Here is a 6,588-nt window from a genome sequence, read left to right as displayed (position 1 = left end):
TCGACGTGTTCAGGGCAGATACAGGATAAATGCCCAAAACTAGAATTGCTGGATAAAATGAGAGGAAGGCGTATAACTTTGAATATTAACAGATGGCCACTGCTTGACTTCATTCCTATTTCTAAGCTTACCTGTGACGCCTGAGAATATCCCCCTCCTTCTGCAAGTCTTGCTGACAGACCATGTTAGAAAGTTTGGGGATTTTTACCAAAATGATGTGATTTTAGTTCCATTCCTGGGTCGGTGTGGTGTGCTGGAATCGTTTTCCTGGCTGGTGTGAATCGCAGACATTTTTCCTTCTTTTCAGTTGGGTCTTGAATTTGCTTATGTTTGTTTTTATTTTTTTAACCTAGAATTTTTTTTATGTGGTTGAATAGATTTCCTTTCATGGTCTGTGGGTGTCGAGTCCAGTAAAACTGGCCTTTCCAGGTGACTGTTTCAAGAAGGGTGCTGCCTTTCCCTCTGGTCTTGGTGGTTTCCTTTGTGCAGTCAACTCTGGGATCATGCGGACGTGTCCTCCGACCTAGTGTGACACACAGGTTCAGTTTCATCATTTTTTCAAATAGTTGTCCTAAGGCTGTTTACTGAGCCCTCTGTGCCCGGGCAGGGATCTGAGACACCTCTCCTCTCATTTATTCACTTCCCGTTTATTACAGCTCCTGTCTGTGCCTCTGGTTTTATTTCACTGGTCTCTCTGTCCCCTGCCAGTACCACGCCCTCTGCATCAGTCACCTTCTGTCACCATGAAGCAAAGCTCATGCAGGCCACCCGAGGAGGGGAAGCCTTTATTCAGCTCACAGTTTTGAAGTGAAAGGCCAAGTGTGGGCTCCAGTGAGGCCCCCTGGTGTGGCAGGTGGCAGGAGCCCTCCAGGGACCTCAGGGCTCCCCACAAGCCCCACCTTTTAAAGGGCCACACCCTCTACGACCCGGGAACCACTCCCAGCTCAGGAACCTTGGGAGGGGAAAGGCCCCAGCCAGGGCACCCCTCAACCACAGCTTTGGCTATTTGACAAGAGGCTAGGTCTCCTGTTACATTTCTTCCCCTCAGAATTTTTCTACATGTTTTTCTTCTATGTTTCCAAGTGAACTTGAGAGCCACCCTGTGTACTCCAACAATAAAACCCTGCGACGGAAGGAAAACTCATACTAATCAGAAGTTAAAAGAAAAAAAAAAAAGAATTTGCCACACGCAGTGGCGCGCACCTGTCATCCCAGAATTCATCAATAATAAAAATGTCAATTCATAAAAAACAACATGCAAATTGACAGGTATAAATCCAGCCGCATCAGCAATCCTATTATGATGGAGTAAATATTCCCAACAAAGATAAAGTTGTATGCTATCTAAAAGAGACACGCTTCACATTAAAAGGGTCAAAATAAAAGGTTAAAAATAAATGCCATGCAAACAGTAACCATAAAATAACTGGAGTAATCATATGATTATCAAACAAAATAGACTTTAAAAACGTCTGCAGAGGGCTGGGGATGTGGCTCAAGCGGTAGCGCACTCGCCTGGCATGCGTGCGGCCCGGGTTCGATCCTTAGCACCACATACAAACGAAGATGTTGTGTCCGCTGAAAACTAAAAACAAACAAACAAACAAAAACATCTGCAGAGCCCGGCCCAGTGGCACACACCTGTCATCATCCCAGTGGCTCAGGAGGCTAGGGCAAGAGGATCGTGAGTTCAAGGCTAGCTTCAGCAACTTAGTGAGGCCCTGTCTCTAAATAAAATATAAAAAAGGGAGCTGGGATGTGGCTCAGGGGTTAAGCACCACTGGGTTTAATTCATGGTACAAAACCAGAAAAAAAAAAAAAACTACTACTAGGAACAAAGGAGAAACATTTCATAATGATATAAGGACCAAAAACTCAGGAACTTAACAGTTATCCACGCCCTGAACATATAGCCATAAAATACATGAAGCAAAAAGTGGTAAAATTGAAAGGAAAAAGAATTCAACATTTATAGTTGCAGATTTCAATACTTGCAGTCATCTCTAGAAAGACTAGAAAGTAGGATCACAGAAAACTTCAACCACTTTGTCAGCAACTTGATGTCAATGAAACACACAGAACTGTGATAGAATGGACATCTTTTCAAATGCATAGCAAGCATTGTTGATAAAATTGAAAGGATCAAAATTATTCAGTCTGCTCCAAACCCATGGAATTAAATAAGAAACCAACAATACAAAGATACCTAGACAATCCAGAAGGACTGGAAAATTATTAGCACACTTCTGAATGGCCCATGAATTGAAGAATTCACAAAGGACGTTGGAAAATATCTTGAACCAAATGAAGTGAATGCAAACATAAAATTTTGGGGATGCCACAAAAGCAATGCTTTAGAAAGTTACAGCTTCAAACATGTTAGAAAGGAAGATAGATCTAGAAGTAAAAAATCTAAGCTTGTACCAGGAGAATTTAGAAACAGAAGAGCAAGTCACGCTCAGATGACTGGAAGAGGGAAATAATAGAATTCAGAATAGAAGTCCATTAAACAACAACAACAAAAATCAATGAAACCCAAAACTAGTCCTTTAAAATGATTTTTATATATGGTTTTTAGCAAAAAGACACAAATTACCTAAATCAGGATTGAAGGAGAAGACTTCATTACAAACTCTAGAGAAATTAAAAAAAAACATTGTAAGGGAATAATATGAACTTTTAAATTAGAAATTATGCAACTTAGATAAGTTATATAAATTCTTAGGACACAAATTGTCAAAACTGACTTATGGGGGCTGGGGCTGGAGCTCAGTGGTAGAGCACTCACCTACACGTGTGAGGCACTGGGTTCGATCCTCAGCACCACATAGAAATAAATGAATAAAATAAAGGTATTGTGTCCAACTGCAACTGAAAAGAAATATTTTTTAAAAACTGATTTACAAAAAAATTGGATATATATATATTCAGTTTTATATAATATTATATATATATATTTATATAATTCAATTTTTAAACTTTATATATAAAGTTTAAAAACTGAATTAGTACTGGGCACAGGGGTGCACTGCTGTCATCCCAGTGGCTCGGGAGGCTGAGGCAGGAGGACTGCAAGTTCAAGACCAGCCTCAGCAAATTAGCAAGCTCTAAGCAGCTCCGTGAGACTCTGTCTCTAAACAAAATACAAAATAGGGCCGGGGATGGGGCTCAGTGGTCGAGGGCCCCTGAGTTCAATCCCCAGTACCAAAAAAAAAAAAAAAAAAAAAAGAAGGAGAAGGAAAAGGAGAAGGAAAGAGAAAAATTTTAAAAAGAACTTAGGCCCTTATTTAACATGATGCATTAAAATTAGTTCCAAAAGGATCGTTCATGGACCTAAATATAAGCTCTAGAGCTATAAAACTCACAGAGAAAAACATAGGAAAAGGCTTGACTTTGTTTTTGACTTTGGGCAGGTGGAGATGCCTTACACAAAGCCCAGTGACAGAAGAGAGTAGCAAATGGCCCCCCTGCCCAGCCACCCCACCCAGGGACAGACCCAAAGAGCCCTTGAGGAGACACGTCCTTGTTCACGTTCATTGCGTCACTGTTCACGAGGAGGGACGGATAGGAAAAACCCACATGTCCATCAGCAGAAAATTGGATCAATAAACTGATCACGCAAGGGGATATTTTTCATTGGTAAAAAGAAACGACCTTCTGACTCGTGGAACAACGAGGATGACCTGGAAGACTGTGTGCTCCGTGCAATGACCAGACCCACGGACACAGTCTTACGGCTCTGCTTCTGGGGGCTCCTAAAACAGCACGTTCTTAGGGGAGTGGAATACAGGCTCCTGGTGGCGGGAGAAGGAATTGCTTCTGGTGTCCTCATTTCCAAGGCCTGAGAAGTACTGCAGACTAGGTGGCTTTTTGTTTGTTTGTTTGTTTGTTTGTTTTTTGTACCAGGATTGAACCCAGGGAGCTTAACCACGGAGCCACCTCCCCAGCCCTTTTTATTTTTTTATTTCGAGACAGGATCTTGCTACGTTGCTTCGGGTCTCTGCCAGTTGCTGAGGCTGGCTTTGAACTTGCGATCCTCCTGCCTCAGCCTCCTGAGCCTCTGGGATGACAGGCACACGCCACCACACCAGGCAAAACTGAGTGGTTTAAAAAGTAGAAATTTATTGTCACACAGGTCTGGAGAGTAAAAGTCCCAAATCCAGTAGTCGGATTCCCTCTTTGCCTTCCCTCTCTGCGTGTCTGTGTCTGTGTCCAAATTTCCCTTTTATAAGGCCTTCAGCCGATTAGGGCCACCTGACCACCTCATCTTTTTTTTTTTTCCTTTCCTTGATCTTTTTTTAAAAGATGTTAAAATCTCTAAATATGATTATGAGTTTGGTATGTTTCCTAAACATTTTGTCAATTTTTGCTTCATTTTTTAATTGTTCTTCTTAGTGATACGCAACAGTAGAGTGTATTTGACAGATCATGCACACATGGAGGACGACTTCCCGTTCTTGAGGGTGAACAGGATGTGGAGTTAACACTGGTCACGTATTCATAATGTCCAGCTCTTAGTGCTGTCTTTCCTGTTCCCATCTGGCCTCCATTCTCCCCACTCCACCCTCTCCAATCCGTGAGCCTCTACCCCCGCCTACTGTGAGATAGCATCCGCTTATCAGAGAGTATATTGTCCTTTGGTTTGCAGGGACCCTTAGCATGGTAGTCTCCAGTTACATCCATTTATTGGCAAATGCCATCATTTCATTCTTCTTTAAGCCTGAGTAATATTCCATTGTGTCTATGTACCACATTTTCTTCATCTATTCATCTGTTGAAGGGCATCTAGGTTAGTTCCATAGCTTAGCTACTGTGAACTGAGCTGTTATGAATGTTGATGTGGCTGTGTGACTGTAGTGTGCTGATTTAAAATCCACTGGGTATAAACCAAGGAGTGGGATAGCCAGGTCAAATGGCGGTTCCATTCCAAGTTTTGTGAGGAATCTCCATACTGCTTTCCAGAGAGGTTGCACCAATTTGCAGTCCCACCAGCAATGCGTGAGTGTGCTTTCCCCCCACATCCTCGCCAACACTTATTGTTCCTTGTATTCTTGCTAATTGCATTCTGATTGGAGCACAGTGGCATCTCAGTGTATTTTTTTTTAAAGAATTTTAATATTTATTTTTCGGCGGACACAACATCTTTGTTGGTATGTGGTGCTGAGGATCGAACCCGGGCTGCACGCATGCCAGGCGAGCGCGCTACCGCTGAGCCACATCCCCAGCCCCTCTCAGTGTAGTTTTAATTTGCATTTCCCTAATTGCCAGAGGTGTTGAACATTTTTTCATATATTTGTTGACTGATCATATGTCTTCTTCTGTGAGGTGTTGTTCAGTTCCTTAGCCCATTTATTAATTGGGTTACTTGTTTGGGGGGGTTATGTTTTTTGGGTTTTTTGTATACCCTGGAGATAATGTTGTATCTGAGGTGCAGGGGGTAAAGATTTTCTCCCATTCTGTAGGCTCTCTCTCCACATTCTTGATTGTTTCCTGTGCTGTAAGAAGTTTTTTAGTTTGATTCCCATTTACTGATTCTTGTGCTTTAGGAGTCTTATTGAGGAATTTGGTTTTTAAGTCAACATGATGGAGAGTTGAGCTTTTTTTTTCTTCAATAGGTGCAGGGTCTCTGGTCTAATTCCCAGGTCCTTGATCCACTTTGAGTTGAGTTCTGTGCATGGTGAGAGATGGGGTTTAGTTTCATTTTACTGCATATGGATTTCCAGTTTTCCCAGCACCATTTGTTGAAGAGGCCATCTTTTCTCCAATGTATGTTTTTGGTGCCTTTGTCTAGGATGAGATAACTGTATTTATGTGGGTCTGTCTCTGTGTCCTCTGTTCTGTAACTGGTCTACATTCTGTTTGGGGGGCAGTACCATGCCATTTTTGTTACTATGGCTCTGTAGTATAGTTTAAGGTCTGGTATTGTGATGCCTCCTGCTTCACTTTTCTCACTGAGGGTTGCTTTGGCTATTCTTATTTTTCCAAGTGAATTTCGTGATTGCTTTTTCTGTTTCTATGAAGAACATCATTGGAAACGTCATAGGAATTACATTAAATCCTTATAGTGCTTTGGGTAGTATGGGCATTTTTTAAAAAAAATATATATATTTTTTGTTTTAGTTGTAGTTGGACACAATACGTTTATTTTATTTATTTTTTTATGTGGTGCTGAGGATCGACCCCAGCGCCCCCCACGTGCTAGATGAGGGCTCCACCTCTAGCCCCAGCCCCAGCCCTAGCAGTGGGGCCATGCTGACAATACTAATTCTTCTAGTCCAGAGCATGGTAGACCTCTCCACCATCTAAGGTCTCATTCAATTTCTTTCTTTAGAGTTCTGTACTTTTCATTTAGAGGTCTTTCACCTCTTTTTTTTTTCCCCAAATATGTTTTTTTTTTTGAGGTTATTGTGAATGGAGTAGTTTTCCTAATTTTTCTTTCAGTTGATCTATCACTGATGGGTAGGAATGAATTGATTTATGGGTGTTGATTTTATGTTTATTTATTTATTTGTGGGTGGACGCAGTACCTTTGTTTGTTTATTTTTGTGTGGTGCTGAGGGTGGACCCGGGGCCTCCCACGTGCACTAA

This window comes from Urocitellus parryii, chromosome 3 (assembly GCF_045843805.1).
Source record: "Urocitellus parryii isolate mUroPar1 chromosome 3, mUroPar1.hap1, whole genome shotgun sequence".
NCBI lineage: Eukaryota > Metazoa > Chordata > Mammalia > Rodentia > Sciuridae > Urocitellus > Urocitellus parryii.
This window is presented reverse-complemented; position numbering follows the sequence as displayed.